Source organism: Capricornis sumatraensis, chromosome 16 (genome assembly GCF_032405125.1).
Source record: "Capricornis sumatraensis isolate serow.1 chromosome 16, serow.2, whole genome shotgun sequence".
NCBI classification, from domain to species: domain Eukaryota; kingdom Metazoa; phylum Chordata; class Mammalia; order Artiodactyla; family Bovidae; genus Capricornis; species Capricornis sumatraensis.
In genome coordinates, this window is record NC_091084.1 from 3,161,943 (window position 1) to 3,182,442 (window position 20,500).

At 37.7% G+C, this 20,500-nt stretch overlaps 1 pseudogene; it reads right to left on the minus strand.

Annotated features, from left to right (window-relative positions):
- Nucleotides 1-2,533: 2,533 nt before the first annotated feature.
- LOC138093137 (olfactory receptor 4C13-like) lies at nt 2,534-5,152 on the minus strand (annotated as a pseudogene).
- Nucleotides 5,153-20,500: the final 15,348 nt, after the last annotated feature.

Consider the following 20,500-nt stretch of genomic DNA (forward strand, 5'->3'; position numbering starts at 1 on the left):
AAAGCAATTTCAAATCTCATTGTTACAGTCAATATAATATCATCAACAGTGATATATAAAAATGAGTAAGAAAAGTAATGTAACATTCATATATAATGAGCTAATATATAATTGTTCATGTATGGTATATGTAATAATATATATAGCTAATATATAATATAACATACAGGGCTTCCCTGGTGGTGCAGATGATAAAGACTCTGTGTGCAATTTGGAAGACCCTGGCCAATCCCCTGGAGGTGGACATGACTACCCACTTCAATATTCTTGCCTGGAGAATTCCATGGACACAGGAGCCTGACAGTCTACAATCCATGGGGTCAGAAAGAGTAGGACAAAACTGACTAACACACACACATGTGTGTGTATATAGCATATATACTATATTATACTGTATTTATTAATGTATTTGTGATTCCATGGACTATACAGTACAGTCCATGGAATTCTACAGGCCAGAAAGTGGAGTGGTTAGCCCATTCCTTTCTCCAGGTGATCTTTCCAACTGAGGATTCAAACTTAGGTCTCCAGCATTGTGGGTGGATTCTTTACTGCTGAGCTACCAGGGAAGCCCATATATACATATATGGATATATATTATATATATATATATATATATATTTCAGTATTTCTGACTTGGAACTTCGTGGAGATATATATATACTTCAGTATTTCTGGTTTGGAACTTTGTGGTTTTATTCTTTAATATAAATTTATTTATTTTAATTGGAGGTTAACTATTTTACAATATTGTATTGGTTTTTCAATATATCAACATGAATCTGCCACAGGTATATACGTGTTTCCCATCCTGAACTCCCCTCCCTCTTCCCTCTCCGTACCATCCCTCTAAGTCATCTCAGTGAACCAGCCCCAAGCATCCAGTATCATGCATCGAACCTGGACTGGAGATTCATTTCATATATGTTATTATACATGTTTCAATGCCATTCTCCCAAAGCATCCCACCCTCTCCCTTTCCCACAGAGTCCAAAAGACTGTTCTATACATCTGTGTCTCTTTTGCTGTCTTGCATACAGGGTTATCGTTCCCATCTTTCTAAATTCCATATATATGCATTAGTATACTGTATTGGTGTTTTTCTTTCTGGCTTACTTCACTCTGTATAATAGGCTCCAGTTTCATCCACGTCATTAGAAATGATTCAAATGTATTATTTTTAATGGCTGTGTAATACTCCATTGTGTATATGTACCACAGCTTTCTTATCCATTCATCTGCTGATGGACATCTGGGTTGCTTCCATGTCCTGGCTATTATAAACAGTGCTGCGATGAACATTATGGTACACGTGTCTCTTTCAATTCTGGTTTCCTCGGTGTGTATGCCCAGCAGTGGGATTGCTGGGTCATAAGGCAGTTCTATTTCCAGTTTGTTAAGAAACCTCCACACTGTTCTCCATGGTGGCTGTAGTAGTTTGCATTCCCACCAACAGTGTAAGAGGATTTCCTTTTTGTCTACACCCTCTCCAGCATTTATTGCTTGTAGACTTTTGGATCACAGCCCTTCTGACTGGTGTGAAATGGTACCTCATTGGGGTTTTGATTTGCATTTCTCTGAAAATAAGTGATGTTGAGCATCTTTTCATGTGTTTGTTAGCCATCTGTATGTCTTCTTTGGAGAAATGTCTATTTAGTTTTTTGGCCCATTTTTTGATTGGGTCATTTATTTTTCTGGAGTTGAGCTGCATAAGTTGCTTGTATATTTTTGAGATTAGTTGTTTGTCAGTTGCTTCATTTGCTATTATTTTCTCCCATTCTGAAGGCTGTCTTTTCACCTTGCTTATAGTTTCCTTTGTTTTGCCAAAGATTTTAAGCTTAATTAGATCCCATTTGTTTATTTTTGCTTTTTTTTTTTTTTCAATATTCTGGGAGGTGGGTCATAGAAGATCCTGCTGTGATGTATGTCAGAGAGTGTTGTGCCTATGTTCTCCTCTAGGAGTTTTATAGTTTCTCGTCTTGCATTTAGATCTTTAAGCCATTTTGTGTTTATTTGTTTCCTTGCTTATAAAAAGGAGATAATAGCAGTTTCTACCTCTTTTTATTTTTAATTTTATTTTTACTTTATTTTACTTTGCAATACTGTAATGGTTTTGCCGTACATTGACATGAATCCGCCACGGGTGTATACAAGCTTCCAATCCTGAATCCCCCTCCCACCTCCCACCCCATATCATCTCTCTGGATCATCCCCGTGTTTGATAGTTATGAAGATTACTCTTAATACCAATACGTTTTGTATTTCTTTATTTTTTTATTAGAAAGAAAGCTTGTGAATCTATACACACTGTTGAATTGGGTGAAATTAAGCCCCAATATGGAAGAATATTCCAAATGCTTACCCTTGCCTAAATACTTCTTATTTCTCGCCATCATTTCTTCTGTCACTGAAGAATTTATGATTATAATGCTTAACTATTTTCTTTATATCATAAGTATTCATTGCTAAGAGTATTGACAATGCATTTTTGATCCTTGCTGTCACTGAATACATGTTAGGTTCCAATCACATTTTATGATTCATCTGAAATAGCTTTCCTACTATACAGTTTCCTAGTAGTATTTTTCATCTAAGTATTTCTCAAAGTATAGATTAAAAGATTTAACATGGGAGTTATCATAGTGTAGAATACAGCTACTGCTTTATCAATAGGTAAAGTAGTTACTGGTCTTAAGTATTCAAATATGCAGGGCAGAAAAATTAGGACCACCACTGTTGTATGGGAGACACAGATGGAGAGAGATTTTGTCTTGCCTCCAAGCTCTGGGACCTAAGGAGTGCAGAATGACCACATAGAAGCCAATCAAGAGAAGGAAGTTTAACAGACATAGGAAGCCACTGTTGACAGTAACAAAGAGCCCTAGAGTATTAGTACAGGTTAGATTGAGCAAAGGATTCAAGTCACACATAAAGTGATCTATGATATTAAGTAATCAGAAGATGAAGATGATCTGTATGAATCCATAAAGAAAGCCTGCTACCCATGACAATCCCATTAACAGGTGACATACTCAATGAGTCATGATGCTCGTATAGTGCAAAGGCTTGCAGATGGCCACGTAGTGATCATAGGTCATCATAGTAAGCAGGATGACTTCAGCATCTCCAAAGAAATGTTCCCCAAAGATTTGGGTCATGCACCCATTAAATAGAATGGTCTTCTTTTCATGGAGTGAATCTACTATCAGTTTAGGGATCATTTCAGTTCAGTTCAGTTCAGTCGCTCAGTCATGTTCAACTCTTTGCGACCCCATGAACTGCAGCACACCAGGAGTCCCTGTCCATTACCAACTTCTGGAGTCCACCCAAGTCCATGCCCACTGAGTCAGTGATGCCATCCAGCCATCTTATCCTCTGTCGTCCCCTTCTCCTCCTGCCCCCAATCCCTCCCAGCATCAGAGTCTTTTCCAACGTGTCAACTCTTCACATGAGGTGGCCAAAGCACTGGAGTTTCAGCTTAAACATCAGTCCTTCCAATGAACTGATCTCCTTTAGGATGAATTGGTTGGATCTCCTTACAGTCCAAGGGACTCTCAAGAGTCTTCTCCAACACCGCAGTTCAAAAACATCAATTCTTCGGCGCTCAGCTTTTTTTATAGTCCAACACTCACATCCATACATAACCACTGGAAAAACCATAGCCTTGACTAGATGGACCTTTGTTGACAAAGTAATATTTTTGCTCTTTAATATGCTATCTAGTTTGGTCATAACTTTCCTTCCAAGGAGTAAGCATCTTTTAATTTCATGGCTGCAATCACTATCTGCAGTAATTTTGGAGCCCCCCCACACACACACACACAAAAAAAAAAATGTCTGACACTGTGTCCAATATTTCCCCATCTCTTTGCCATGAAGTGACAGGACCAGATGCCATGATCTTAGTTTTCTGAATGTTGAGCTTTAAGCCAACTTTTTCACTCTCCTCTTTCACTTTCACCAAGAGGCTTTTTAGTTCCTCTTCACTTTCTCCCATAAGGGTGGTGTCCTCTGCATATCGGAAGTTATTAACATTTCTCCTGGCAATCTTGATTCCAGCTTGTGCTTCATCCAGGCCAGCGTTTCTCATGATGTACTCTGCATATAAGTTAAATAAGCAGGGTGACAGTATACAGCCTTCATGTACTCCTTTTTCTATTTGAAACCAGTCTGTTGTTCCATGACCTGTTCTAACTGTTGCCTCCTCTCCTGCATGCAGGTTTCTCAAAGGGCAGGTCAGGTGGTCTGGTGTTTCCATCTCTTGAAGAATTTTCCACAGTTTTTTGTGATCCAAAGAGTCAAAGGCTTTGGCATAGTCAATAAAGCAGAAATAGATGTTTTTCGGGAACTCTCTTGCTTTTTCAATAATCCAGCGGATGCTGGCAGTTTGATCTCTGGTTCTCTCAAAGCCGCAGACTGAACTTTTGGAAGATTCCAACCCCAATCTTACAGCCAGCTGAAAATGAATGGAATAATATATCCCCTGTCTGGATTCCGGGCTCTCAAGATCTATAAACAACAAGACCGAACGACTAAGCACAGCACAGCATAAATATACATTTATAACTGAATGAAGGTCAAGGGCAGTGGTGGAGAGGAGATAACCCTTGTCCAAGGTAAGGAGAAGTAACTGCACTTTGTTAGAGCAGGTGTGAAGAGATACCCCACTTCCAAGGTAAGAGAAAACCAAGTAACATGGTAGGCGCTAACAGAGAGCATCAGAAACAGACAGACTGAAAACACAATCACAGACAACTAGCCAATCTGATCACACAGACCACAGCCTTATCTAACTCAATGAAACTAAGCCATGTATGTGGGACCATGGTGGAGAGGTCTGACAGAATGTAATCCACTGGAGAAGGAAATGGCAAACCACTTCAGTAGTCTTGCCTTGAGAACCCCATCAACCGGATGAAAAGACAGAGGAATAGCAAGCATCAATAAAGGAGAGATAGGCCAGGAAATAGTACATAGGAGAATCCAATAACGGACTGGCAGTAATGGTGACCACAATGAGCACATTTCCTACCACAGACACAATGTAGATGACTAAAAACCCAATAAATATGATTTTCTGCTTTTTTGGATTCTCTGTGAGCCCCAGTAGAATAAATTCTATAACATTATCCTTATTCTCTATATATTTCATGGTATGCATAGTTACATCACTTGAAAAAAATCATTTTTTCTTAAATTGAACCTTGCAGTTATTAATGTCATAAGTTATATATCTCTAGATTCTACTGAAATCTGAACACTTGTGAGATTTTCTTTATTTTTCAGATAGGAAAAAATGTGCTGTTTCCTTGAAAATTATTCACATTATCTTCTGTAGTAAGGTGATATTTATAGACATGAGGAACTTAGTAAAGATGGGCAGGGGATTCTCTGCACACTTAATCATGTGAGATGCCTCAGAGCCCAACATGAAGCAGAAGATCTCAGATATGGTGACAGCAAAGTTTGAAAAGAGTAGAAAATGGATGTAAAGGCTATAAATGCAAGCTAATTATATTGTTTCCTTTATTCTTGATTAAGTGGAAACCAGGAAATGCAGTTGAGAATTTGTGTGTGGGATGAAGGATTTGAGAAAGAGGGGATTTTAGACATATATCTAGTAAAGATGTTTGTATCACTTAGGTAAGGTGTACTGAGCTTCTGTAAGGTGATGAAAGATAAATAATTTCGAGTGTCAGACTATTTATAGTAATTGAAAGTGTAGCAGGATATTCATGATGGAGAGGTAATTAAGTGATAAAGGAGCTACTATAATAAAATGACACATATTTTGCCTAAATCCAATAACTTGATGATAGCTAATAAATATACTTTTAATGACTGATTGAAATCACCATAGCAAGATAGCAACCCTTGTAGATACGATTATTTCATCCATTCTCAAAGAAAAATGTTGGCAGTAATGTTAACTGTAATATTACCAAAAATTTAATCAACACTTAATTATGCTCCAAGTGATTTTTAGAAGGTTTTTTTATTCTCATTATAAACCTATGAAATGATTGATTCTATAGTTTACACTTATTTTATACACTAGTAAATAGAAACAGAGAAGTTAAGGATCTTACTCAAGATCAAGCCAAGATAAGATTAGATTATACATCTTATCTTCTTTTTCTTCCAAATTTTTCAAACACACTCTATAGTGTGATATTATAGCAAACAATATTAAATTTATAAACTCCTTTTTATATGACCATAATCATTATAACTATTTTAATATTGCTTCAGAGGCAAGTATATTTGAAACAATTTCATCAACAGACACTGAAATACACATAAACACATATACACAATATATATTATAATATTCAAATATTAATAAACTAACTATAATTAATATCTATGCTTCATTGAAGGTTATTTTTATCTTTGTTCCTCTCTCACCCCATTTCTTGTCTCCCCAGTTCCTTTGCAAAGCATGGTCCCACAGACTCCTCTTGAAATTAAGAATCCTGCTGGTGAGATATATTGGCTTGAGAATCAGGAAGACCAGATTAGAATTTGGCTTTTTCCTACTTGCAATTTCCTGACCTAGGGCACATTTCTTGGCATCTTATACCCTTGTTTCCTCTAATAGGTGAGAAACCTAGTGTCCACCCCACAGGCTGTTATAAGAATCCATTGAGGAAAAAGCTATATGAAAATATCCCTCACACGGCTATGGAAGCACAAAGGACCCCCACTTCATTACATGACTGTCTATACACACATGTGATAAGAACTGACATTTTGAGCAATAAGACAGAGAAATATTTAGCCATGCAATAAACCAAGGAAAAATCATCTCCTATTTTACTTTCAAAGAAGCCACAGAGATCTGTACCATTCACAGGAGTTAATTTCAGAGAGAGTTCTTCAAGTTCCTATTTGGATTAATTAAGTGATAATAAATATGATTTAATATATTTAAGCCACTTGGTCTCTGAAGTGTATTTAAATTTTGTTTTCATTCTAATAGGTAGTCATGATCATTAAAAGAAGTGTCTCATGACACAAAAAAATTAGAGAGCCTAGTCTAACAAACTTCTTAATCTCTATCAGCCTCAATTTTTTCCCAAGTCAAATTCAGTTCAGTTCAGTTCAGTCGCTCAGTCGTGTCCGACTCTTTGCGACCCCATGAATCGCAGCACACCAGGTCTCCCTGTCCATCACCAACTCCCAGAGTTCATTCACACTCACATCCATCGAGTCAGTGATACCATCCAGCCATCTCATCCTCTATTGTCCCCTTCTCCTCCTGCCCCCAATCCCTTCCAGCATCAGAATCTTTTCAAAGGAGTCAACACTTCGCATGGGGTGGCCAAAGTACTGAAGTTTCAGCTTTAGCATCATTCCTTCCAAAGAAATCCCAGGGCTGATCTCCTTCAAAATGGACTGGTTGGATCTCCTTGCAGTCCAAGGGACTCTCAAGAGTTTTCTCCAACACCACAGTTCAAAAGCATCAATTCTTCGGTGCTCAGCCTTCTTCACAGTCCAACTCTCACATCCATACATGACCACTGGGAAAACCATAGCCTTGACTAGATGGACCTTAGTCGGCAAAGCAATGTCTCTGCTTTTGAATATGCTATCTAGATTGGTCATAACTTTTCTTCCAAAGAGTAAGTGTCTTTTAATTTCATGGCTTCAATCACCATCTGCAGTGATTTTGGAGCCCAAAAAAATTAAGTCTGACACTGTTTCCACTGTTTTCCCATCTATTTCCCATGAAGTGATGGGACCGGATGCCATGATCTTCGTTTTCTGAATGTTGAGCTTTAAGCCAACTTTTTCACTCTCCTCTTTCATTTTCATTAAGAGGCTTTTTAGTTTCTCTTCACTTTCTGCCATAAGGGTGGTCATCTGCATATCTGAGGTTATTGATATTTCTCCCAGCAATCTTTATTCTAGCTTGTGTTTCTTCCAGCCCAGCGTTTCTCATGATGTACTCTGCATATAAGTTAAACAAGCAGGGTGACAATATACAGCCTTTACATACTCCTTTTCCTATTTGGAACCAGTCTGTTGTTCCATGTCCATTTCTAACTGTTGCTTCCTGGCCTGCATACAGATTTCTCAAGAGGCATGTCAGGCGATCTGGTATTCCCAAATCTCTCAGAATTTTCCACTGTTTAATGTGATCCACACAGTCATAGGTTATTTATATTTATCAGCTATCTTTTGAGGAAAGCGGTGAGGATGACATGTGCTAATACTCTATATGAAAATTATTGAAATGTAATGATAAATATATATGAAAAGTGATGTTTTTTTAAATTTTTTAAAGTAACAATCTTTAACGAGCAGCAGCACTACTTTTTAAGTATTTTTTTTTTTAACTTACCTTCTGTACTTCGATGACCTTAATGATATTTGGGGCTGCTCAGAAATAATCCCATCTTCAAATTGACATCCTCTTTGGATAAGTAACTCAATATAGAAGATATGATATACTCAGAAAGAGACTGTATTCAGTTCAGTTCAGTCGCTCAGTAGTGTCCGACTCTTTGCAACCCCATGAGCCGCAGCACACCAGGCCTCCCTGTCCTTTACCAACTGCTGGAGTCCACACAAACCCATGTCCATTGAGTCAGTGATGCCATTCAACCATCTCATCCTCTGTCATCCCCATCTCCTCCTCCCTTCAATCTTCCCCAGCATCAGGGTCTTTTCAAACGAGTCAGCTCTTCGCATCAGTTGGCCAAAGTATTGGAGTTTCAGCTTAAACATCAGTCCTTCCAATGAACACCCAGGACTGATTTCCTTTAGGATGAACTGGTTGAATTTCCTTGCAGTCCAAGGGACTCTTAAGAGTCTTTTCCAACACCACAGTTCAAAAGCATCAATTCTTCGACACTCAGCTTTTTTTATAGTCCAACACTCACATCCATACATCACCACTGGAAAAATCACAGCCTTGACTAGATGGACCTTTGTTGACAAAGTAATGTCTCTGCTTTTTAATATGCTGTCCAAGTTTGTCATAGCTTTCCTTCCAAGGAGTAAGCATCTTTTAATTTCATGGCTGCAATCACCATCTACAGTGATTTTGGAGCCCAGAAAAATAAAGTCAGCCACTGTTTCAACATCTATTTGCCATGAAGTGATGGGACCAGATGCCATGATCTTAGTTTTCTGAATGTTGAGCTTTAAGCCAACTTTTTCACTCTCCTTTTTCACTTTCATCAAGAGGCTCTTTAGTTCTTTTTCACTTTCTACCATAAGGGTGGTTTCATCTGCATATCGTGGTTATTGATATTTATCCTGGCAATCTTGATTCCAGCTTGTGTTTCTTCCTACCTAGTGTTTCTCGTGATGTACTCTGCATATAAGTTAATTATGCAAGGTGAAAATATACAGCCTTGATATACTCCTTTTCCTATTTGGAACCAGCCTATTGTATAATTCAATATCGAATCAATAGTATAGAATTATTTTTTATGTCTAAATATTTCTTTCTAGCCTAAAGCCTCAAAATTTTTTCACAGAAAACCCAAGACTTAAATTTAAAATTAGTTTATTTGGAATAATATGTAGAAATGATCCTCTATAAATGGCTATGATCCCATAGGCAGGAGGCAGAATAGGTAGTGGAAACACATTTAAATTAGTCATTCCATCCTTGATGAAGCTTGTTCTGAAGATGTGAAAAACAACCACACAAAAAGGCTTTTTTAAAACCTACAATTCAAGGATATTTAATGGCGTTGCCATAAAAGATCAAGAACTTTGTCTTGTAGCTGCTATTTTCTCTCCCAGAAGTTAATTATTTCCTCTGATGGAAGGTCTTTGTCTTAGAAAGAGAAATCTGGAGAGAAGTGTTCAAGAAACATTTATTAAGAATAAGTGGGGAATTTTAGTCTCTATTATTGTTATTGTTGTTTAGTTATTAAATTGTGTCTGACTCTTTTGTGACCCCATGGACTGTAGCCCTCCATGCTCCTCTATCCATGGGATTTCCCATACAAGAAGACTGTAATGGGTTGGCACTTTATTCTCCAGGGGATCTTTCCAACCCAGATATTGAGCCCTAATCTCTTGCATTGCAGGTGGCTTCTTTATGACTGAGTCAACAAAGAAGCCCTTTAGTCCCTGTCCTTGGAACCAAAATATGTGAGCTTCCTCTATCAAAACTTGGATTTCTTAGAAAGGTGAAAATTATGTGAATATCAATAATGGAATAATTCCAACCTGGGGACCTCAGATATAGACTCAAGTTAGAGAAGATACTCCTTTCTTATATTAATTTTTTTTCTGAGAAACTAACATTGATTGCTTGAGGACTAAAACAGTGAGTACAAAAAATTAATTCTAGTCATTTTAAAGTGTGTATGAGTGTGTGTGTGTGTGTGTTTATGTGTGTGTGTGTATGTGTGTTTGCTCATTTGTGTCTGACTCTTTGTGACCCCATGGACTGTAGACCATCAGGCTCCTCTGACTATAGAATTTTCCAGGGAAGAATACTGGAGCATGTTCCCATTTCCTACTCCAGGGGATCTTCCTGACCCAGGGATATAACCCCTGTCTCCTGCATTGGCAGGTGGATTCTTTACCACTATGCCACCTAGAAAGCCCATTTTAAAGTACTTATCCCTAAACCTATTACTCACATTCATCAGAGGGCCTATGACAATAAACAGAAACTCTAAAGGCTCCCAATAAGTTATTTCTTAAAATCACATGATGGCTGTCATGGAAGTGAAAATGAAAGCCCCTCAGTCATATCCAACTCTTTGTTGGACTCAGGCCAGAATACTTCAGTGGGTAGCCTTTCCCTTCTCCAGGGGATCTTTCCAACTCAGGGATCAAACCCAGGTCTCCTGCATTGCAGGTGGATTCTTCATCAGCTGAGCCACAAGGGAAGCCTGTCATGGAAAACTAGGCAATATTAAAAATGAGGAAAGATATCTAAAACACAAGAGGAGAGTTCTAATTTAAAACACATGAATTGTTCCACATTCTTGCTCTTGCTATTTTCCTATTAGTCATTCTAGGAAGTATGCAGAGATAAATTATTGAGGATATAGTTTGTTTTCCTGATGACTAATTTGCTGAACATTTAAAAATACTGTTATTGGCCATTTATGTATCTTCCATTTTGAATTTCATTTCAAGTCCTTTGTGATTTAATTATATGTATGAACATTATATTATATTCAATGATTTACCTGTCTCCTTGTGTCACTAACACAACAACACTTTTTTTAAATTACTGCTTTATAATAAGATCTCAATTTAGATAGAAAAAGTTCTCCAAATATCTTTCTTTTTCTTTCCTTCTTTTTTTTATGCTGATTTTCTGTTACACATTCGCTGTTTTAAAGTTCAATTGATTCAAATGTATTCTTTTTAATGGCTAAGTAATACACCATTATGTATATGTACCACAGCTTTCTTATCCATTCATCTGCTGATGGACGTCTAGGTTGTTTCCATGTCCTGGCTATTATAAACAGTGCTGCGATGAACATTGGGGTACATGTGTCTCTTTCTATTCTGATTTCCTCAGTGTGTATGCCCAGCAGTGGAATTGCTGGGTCATATGGCAGTTCTATTTGCAATTTTTTAAGGGATCTCCACACTGTTCTCCATAGTGGCTGTACTAGCTTGCATTCCCACCAGCAGTGCAAGAGGGTTCCCTTTTCTCCACACCCTCTCCAGCATTTATTGCTTGCAGACATTTGGATTGCAGCCATTCTGACTGGTGTGAAATGGTACCTCATTGTAATCATGATTTGCATTTCTCTAATAATGAGTGATGTTGAGCATCTTTTCATGTGTTTGTTAGCCATCCATATGTCTTCTTTGGAGAAATGTCTATTTAGTTATTTGGCCCATTTTTTTTTATTGGGTCGTTTATTGTTCTGGACTTGAGCTGTGTAAGTTGCTTGTATATTTTTGAGATTAGTTGTTTGTCAGTTGCTTCATTTGCTATTATTTTCTCCCATTCAGAAGGCTGTCTTTTCACCTTGTTTATAGTTTCCTTTGTTGTGCAGAAGCTTTTAATTTTAATTAGATCCCATTTGTTTATTTTTGCTTTTATTTCCAGTATTCAGGGAAGTGGATCATACAGGGTCCTGCTGTGATGTATGTCGGAGAGTGTTTTGCCTATGTTCTCCTCTAGGAGTTTTATAGTTTCTGGTCTTACATTTAGATCTTTAATCCATTTTGAGTATATTTTTGTGCGTGGTGTTAGAAAGTGTTCTAGTTTCATTCTTTTACAAGTGGTTGACCAGTTTTCCCAGCACCACTTGTTAAAGAGATTGTCTTTACTCCATTGTATATTCTTGACTCCTTTGTTGAAGATAAGGTGTCTATAGGTATGTGGATTTATCTCTGGGCTTTCTATTTTGCTCCATTGATCTATATTTCTGTCTTTGTGCCAGTACCATACTATCTTGATGACTGTGCCTTTGTAGTAGAGCCTGAAGTCAGGCAAGTTGATTCCTCCAGTTCCATTCTTCTTTCTCAAGATTGCTTTGGCTATTCGAGGTTTTTTGTATTTCCATACAAATTGTGAAATTATTTGTTCTAGTTCTTTGAAAAATACCGCTGGTAGCTTGATAGAGATTGCATTGAATCTGTAGATTGCTTTGGGTAGTATACTAATTTTCACTATGTTAATTCTTCCAATCCATGAACATGATATATTTCTCCATCTATTTGTGTCCTCTTTGATTTCTTTCACCAGTGTTTTATGGTTTTCTATATATAAGTCTTTAGTTTCTTTAGGTAGATATATTCCTAAGTATTTTATTCTTTTCATTGCAATGGTGAATGGAATTGTTTCCTTAATTTCTTTTTCTACTTTCTCATTATTAGTGTATAGGAATGCAAGGGATTTCTGTGTGTTGATTTTATATCCTGCAACTTTGCTGTATTCATTGATTAGCTCTAGTAATTTTCTGGTGGAGTCTTTAGGGTTTTCTATGTAGAGGATCATATCATCTGCAAATAGTGAGAGTTTTACTTCTTCTTTTCCAATTTTGATTCCTTTCATTTCTTTTCTTGCTCTGATTGCTGTAGCCAAAACTTCCAGAACTATGTTGAATAGTAGCGATGAATGTGGGCACCCTTGTCTTGTTCTTGACTTTAGGGGAAATGCTTTCAGTTTTTCACCATTGAGGATAGTGAATCAGTTCTAATGAGATGAATGAAACTGGAGCCGATTATACAGAGTGAAGTAAGCCAGAAAGAAAAACACCAATACAGTATACTAACACATATATATGGAATTTAGAAAGATAGTAATGATAACCCTCTATGCGAGACAGCAAAAGAGACACAGATGTATAGAATGGACTTTTGGACTCTGAGGGAGAGGGAGAGGGTGGAATGATTTGGGAGAATGGCACTGAAACATGTATACTATCATGTAAGAAATAAATCGCCAGTCTATGTTCGATACAGGATACAGGATGCTTGGGGCTGATGCACAGGGATGATCCAGAGAGATGATATGGGGTGGGAGGTGGGAGGGGGATTCAGGATTGGGAACTCATGTATACCCGTGGCGGATTCATGTCAATGCATGGCAAAACCAATACAGTATTGTAAAGTAAAATAAAGTAAAAATAGAAATTAAAAAAAATAAAGTTCTATTGAAATATAGTTGATTTGCAACGTTGTGTTAGAGACAAATTAGCTGATACTGTTTTTTAATGGCTTAACACTTAATTTTATAGATATTCATGTATGCATGCTGATAATATGATTATTTGGTATAGGTACTGTTTTATTTATGCATCCATATTCTTGTAAATTTTTCTGTTTAGAACTTTTATATACTTTATTATTTATTGCCCACTTTATTTATCAATAATTTAAAAAGTAATATTGAAAATTTATACTGTGAATGTGGATTTATTTTTTCTTCAGGTGGATGCCATTAACTGTGATTCATGCTTTTTCAGGCTACATTATTAAGTGCATATATGTCAATGTCATGTAGTAAGTCAAAGCTGGAGGCACGTGTCATGATTTAAGGGGAGTTTTGTAAGAGATTATTTTCAAGATATGGACAGATGGAGAAAAGCCACAAGGAATGTGGAATACCCTGGGGCTAGCAAGAGCTGAATATGTTAGAGAAGAGTGGCTATCCAGAAAGGGTGAAGAGAAGCAGAAGTAAGCAAATATATATATACACACACACATATATATATATATATATATATATGTATAAAATTGGAAAATAATTGCTTTACAGAATTTTTTGGTTTCCTGTCATACATCAACAAGAATCAGTCATGAGTACACCCATGTCCACCGCCTCCCAGACCTCTCTCCCATCCCCCTCCCCAACCCACCCAACAGCTTGACACAGAGCCCGTTTGAGTTCCCTGAGTCAAACAGCAAATACCATTGGCTATCTGTTTTACACATAGTATTGTAAGTTTGTACTGGAGTGGGTTGCCATTTCCTTCTCTAGTGGATCTTTCCAACCCAAGGATCAAACCCAGGTCTCCCACACTGCAGGCAGACACTCTACCGTCTGAGCCACCAGAGAAGCCCCTATTGTAAATTTCTATGTTACAGTCTTCATACATCTCCCCTTCTCCCTTCTCTCCTCCCAGCTTGTCCATAGGTCTGTTCTCTATGTCTGTTTCTCCACTGTTACCCTGAAAATAAATTCATCAGTGCTGTATCTTCAGATGCCATACATATATATCAGTATACAATATTTATTTTTTTTCTTTATAACTTACTTCACTCTGTATAATGGGCTCCAGTTTCATCCACCTAATTAAAACAGATTCAAATTTGTTGCTTTTTATGGCTGAGTAGTATTCCATTGTGTATATGTACCACAGCTTTTTTATCCATTCATCGGCCGATGGACATCTAGGTTGCTTCCAAGTTCTAGCTATTGTAAATAGTCCTGCAGTGCACATAGGGGTTCAGTTCAGTTCAGTTCAGTCACTTAGTCGTGTCTGACTCTTTGCGACCCCATGAATTGCAGCACGCCAGGCCTCCCTGTCCAACACCAACTCCCAGAGTTCACTCAGACTCATGTCCATCGAGTCAGTGATGCCATCCAGCCATCTCATCTTCTGTCATCCTCTTCTCCTCCTGCCCCCAATCCCTCCCAGCATCAGAGTCTTTTCCAATGAGTCAACTCTTCACATGAGGTGGCCAAAGTACTGGAGTTTGAGCTTTAGCATCATTCCTTCCAAAGAAATCCCAGGGCTGATCTCCTTCAGAATGGGCTGGTTGGATCTCTTTGCAGTCCAAAGGATTCTCAAGAGTCTTCTCCAACACCACAGTTTAAACGCATCAATTCTTTGGTGCTCAGCCTCTTCACAGTCCAACTCTCATATCTATACATGACCACTGGAAAAACCATAGCCTTGACTAGACTGATCTTAGTCAGCAAATTAATGTCTCTGCTTTTGAATATGCTATCTAGGTTGGTAATAACTTTTCTTCCAAGGAGTAAGTGTCTTTTAATTTCATGGCTGCAGTCACCATCTGCAGTGATTTTGGAGCCCAAAAAATAAAGTCTGACACTGTTTCCACTGTTTCCCCATCTATTTCCCATGAAGTGATGGGACTGGATGTCATGATCTTCATTTTCTGAATGTTGAGCTTTAAGTCAACTTTCATTCTCCTCTTTCACTTTCATCAAGAGGCTTTTTAGTTCCTCCTCACTTTCTGCCATAAGGATGGTGTCATCTGCATATCTGAGGTTATTGATATTCTCCCGCAATCTTGATTCCAGCTTGTGTTTCTTCCAGTCCAGCATTTCTCATTATGTACTCTGCATATAAGTTAAATAAGCAGGGTGACAATATACAGCCTTGATGTACTCCTTTTCCTAATTGGAACCAGTCTGTTGTTCCATGTCTAGTTCTAACTGTTGCTTCCTGACCTGCATACAGATTTCTCAAGGGGCAGGTCAGGTGGTCTTGTAATCCCATCTCTCTCAGCATTTTCCACAGTTTATTGTGAGCCACACAGTCAAAGGCTTTGGCATAGTCAATAAAGCCAAAATAGATGTTTTTCTGGAACTCTCTTGCTTTTTCCATGATCCAGCGGATGTTGGCAAATTTGATCTCTGGTTCCTCTGCCTTTTCTAAAACCAGCTTGAACATCAGGAGGTTCAAGGTTAATGTATTGTTGAAGCCTGGCTGGGAGAATTTTGAGCATTACTTTACTAGCATATGAGATGAGTTCAATTGTGCGGTAGTTTGAGCATTCATACTTCTTTTTCATTTTTTATTTCCTCAGGGTATATGCCTAGGATTGGGATTGCTGGGTCATATGGTGGTTTTATTCTTAGATTTTTAAGGAGTCTCCATACCATCTTCCATAGTAGCTGTATCAGTTTGCATTCCCACGAACAGTGCAAGAGTGTTCCCTTTTCACCACACCCTCTACAGAATATGTTGTTTGTAGACATTTGTTGATGGCCATTCTGACTGATGAGAGGTGGAATCTCATTATAGTTTTGATTTGCATTTCTCTAATAATGAATGATGTTGAGCATCTTTTCATGAGCTTGTTAAACATCTGCATGTCTTCTTTGGAGAAATGTCTCTTCAGGTACCTGTCCACTTTTTGATTGGGCTGCCTGCTTTTCTGGTATTGAGTTGTGTAAGCTGCTTATATATTTTGGAAATTAATTCTTTATCATCTATTTCCTTTGCTATCATTTTCTCCTATTCTGAGGGTTGTCTTTTTACCTGAGTTGTAGTTTCCTTTGCTATGTAAAAGCTTTTAAGTTTAACTGGATCCCACTAGTTTATTTTTGTTTTTATTTCCATCACTCTAGGAGGTGGGTCATAGATGATCTTGCTCTGATTTATGTCATTGAGTGTTCTGCCCATGTTCTCCTCTTACAGTTTAATCGTTTTCAGTCTTATATTTGGGTCTTTAATCCATTTTTAGTTTATATTTTTGTATGGCATTAGGTACTGATCTAATTTCATTATTCTCCATATAGCTGTGCTGTTTTCCCAGCACCACCTATTGAAGAGTCTGTCTTTTCCCCATTATATATTCTGGCCTCCTGAGCCAAAAATAAGATATCCATAGGTGAGTGGGTTTATCTTTGGATTCTCTATCTTGTATCATTGGTCTGTATTTCTGTTTTTGTGCCAGTACCACACTGTCTTGATGACTGTAGCTTTGTAGTATGCTCTGAAGTCAGGTAGGTTGATTCCTCCAGCTCCATTCTTCTCCAGAATATTTTGGTTATTTAGAGTCTTTGTTTTTCTATATGAATTGTAAAATTTTCTGTTTCTGTGAAAAATGCCATTGGTAATTTGATAGGGATTGCATTGAACCTGTAGATTGCATTTGGTAGTATAGTCATTTTCACAATATTAATTATTCCTACCCAGGAACATGGAATATCTCTCCATCTGTTTATGCCATCTTTGATATCTTCCATTAGTGTCCTATAGTTTTGTTTTTGTTTTTCGTTATTTTTTTTTAAATTCAGGTATTTTGTCTCCTTAGGTAGGTTTATTCCTAGATATTTTATTTATTTATTTATGTGTTTTGTTGTTATTCTTGTTGCAATGGTGAATGGTATTGATTCCTTAATTCTCTTTCTGGTTTTTCATTATTTATATATAGGAGTGCAAGTAATTTCTGTGTATTGACCTTGTATCTCATGATTCTGCTAAATGCACTGGTTACCGCTAATAATTTTCTGATAGTTTATGTTGGGTTTTCTACGTATAGTACCATAGCATCTGCATACAGTGAGAGTTTTACTTCTTCTTTACCAATCTGAATTCATTTTGTTTCTTTTTCTTCTCTAATTGCCATAGCTAGGACTTCTAATACTATGTTAAATAATTATGTTGAGAGTGGAAATCCTTGTATTGTTCCTGGTCTTAGAGGAGAAGCTTTTAGTTTTTCACCATTGAGAATTATATGCACTGTGGGCTTTTCATATATGGCCTTTACTGTGCTTACATAGGTTCCTTCTATGGTCATTTTTTGAAGCATTTTTTTTTTTCATAAATGGATGCTGAATTTTGTCAAAGGCATTTTCTGGATCTACTGAGATGATCATATAATTTTTTTTTAATCTTTCAATTAGTTGATATTGTGTATCACTTTGATTTGGTTTGCATATACTGAAGAATCCTTGCAGCCCTGGAATAAACCTGATTTGATCATCGTGTATGAGCTTTCTAATGTTTTGTTGGATTCTGTTGCTAGAATTTTGTTGACACTTTTTGCATCTATGTTCATCAGTAATATTGGCCTGTAATTTGATTTCTTCATGTTGTTTTTTCCTGGTTTTGGTATCAGGGTGATCATGGCCTCATAGAATGAGTTTGGAAGTTCTCCTTCCTCTGCAATTTTTTGAAAGAGTTTCAGAGAAATAAACATTGGTTCTTCTATGAATGTGTCATAGAATTCCCCCTGTGAAGACATCTGACCCTGGGCTTTTCTTTTTGGGGCGATTTTTGATCACTGCTCCAATTTCATTGCTTGCAATTGGGTTGTTCATAATTTCTGCTTCTTCCTGGTTCAGTCTTGGCAGGCTGATCTTTTCCAAGTATCTGTTCTTTCTCTTAAGTTGTCTACCTCAGATGACCATCATATCTACTACTGCGGACAGGAATCCCTCAGAAGAAATGGAGTAGCCATCATGGTCAACAAAAGAGTCCGAAATGCAGTACTTGGATGCAATCTAAAAAATGACAGAATGATCTCTCTTCGTTTCCAAGAAAACCATTTAATATCACAGTAATCCAAAGCTATGCCCCAACCAGAAACACTGAAGAAGCTGAAGTTGTAAGGTTCTATGGAGACATACAAGACCTTTTAGAACTAACACTCAAAAAAGATGTCCTTTTCATTATAGGGGACTGGAAACCAAAAGTAGGAAGTCAAGAAACACCTGGAGTAACAGGCAAATTTGGCCTTGGAATGCAGAATGAAGCAGGCTAAAGACTAATAGAGTTTTGCCAAGAAAATGCACTGTTCATAGCAAACACTCTTTTCCAACAACACAGGAGAAGACTCTACACATAGACATCACCAGATGGTCAACACCAAAATCAGATTGATTATATCTTTGCAGCCAAAGATGGAGAAGCTCTATACAGTCAACAAAAACAAGATCAGGAGCTGACTGTGGCTCAGATCATGAACTCCTTATTACCAAATTCAGACTCAGATTGAAGAAAGTAGGGAAAACCGCTAGACCATTCAGGTATGACCTAAATCAAATCCCTTGTGATTATATAGTGGAAGTGAGAAATAGATTTAAGGGCCTAGATCTGATACATAGAGTGTCTGATGAACTATGGAATGAGGTTCGTGACATTGTACAGGAGACAGAGATCAAGACCATCCCCATGGAACAGAAAGGCAAAAAAGCAAAATGGCTGTCTGGGGAGGGCTTACAAATAGCTGTGAAAAGAAGAGAGAAGAAAAGCAAAGGAAAAAAGGAAAGATATAAGCATCTGAATGCAGAGTTTCAAATACTAGCAAGAAGAGATAAGAAAGCATTCTTCAGCGATCAGTGCAAAGAAATAGAGGAAAAGAACAGAATGGGAAAGACTAGGGATCGCTTCAAGAAAATTAGAGATACCAAGGGAGCATTTCATGCAAAGATGGGCTCGATAAAGGACAGAAATGAAATGGACATAACAGAAGCAGAAGATATGAAGAAGAGGTGGCAAAAATACACAGAAGAACTGTACAAAAAAGATCTCCATGACCCAGATAATCACGATGACGTGATCACTCATCTAGAGTCAGATGTTGTGGAATGTGAAGTCAAGTTGACCTTAGAAAGGATCACTATGAACAAAGCTAGTAGAGGTGATGGAATTCCAGTTGAGCTGTTTCAAATCATAAAAGAGGATGTTGTGAAAGTGCTGCACTCATTATGCCAGCAAATTTGGAAAACTCAGCAGTGGCCACAGGACTGGAAAAGGTCAGTTTTCATTCCAATCCAAAAGAAAGGCAATGCCAAAGAAAGCTTAAACTACTGCACAATTGCACTCATCTCACATGCTAGTAAAGTAATGCTCAAAATTCTCCAAGCCAGGCTTCAGCAATACATGAACTGTGAACTTCCTGATGTTCAAGCTGGTTTTAGAAAAGGCAGAGGAACCAGAGATCAAATTGCCAACATCCGCTGGATCATGGAAAAAGCAAGAGAGTTCCAGAAAAACATCTATTTTGGCTTTATTGACTATGCCAAAGCCTTTGACTGTGTGGCTCACAATAAACTGTGGAAAATGCTGAAAGAGATGGGAACACAAGACCACCTGACCTGCCCCTTGAGAAATCCGTATGCAGGTCAGGAAGCAACAGTTAGAACTAGACATGGAACAACAGACTGGTTCCAATTAGGAAAAGGAGTACATCAAGGCTGTATATTGTCACCCTGCTTATTTAACTTATATGCAGAGTACATAATGAGAAATGCTGGACTGGAAGAAACACAAGCTGGAATCAAGATTGCGGGAGAATATCAATAACCTCAGATATGCAGATGACACCATCCTTATGGCAGAAAGTG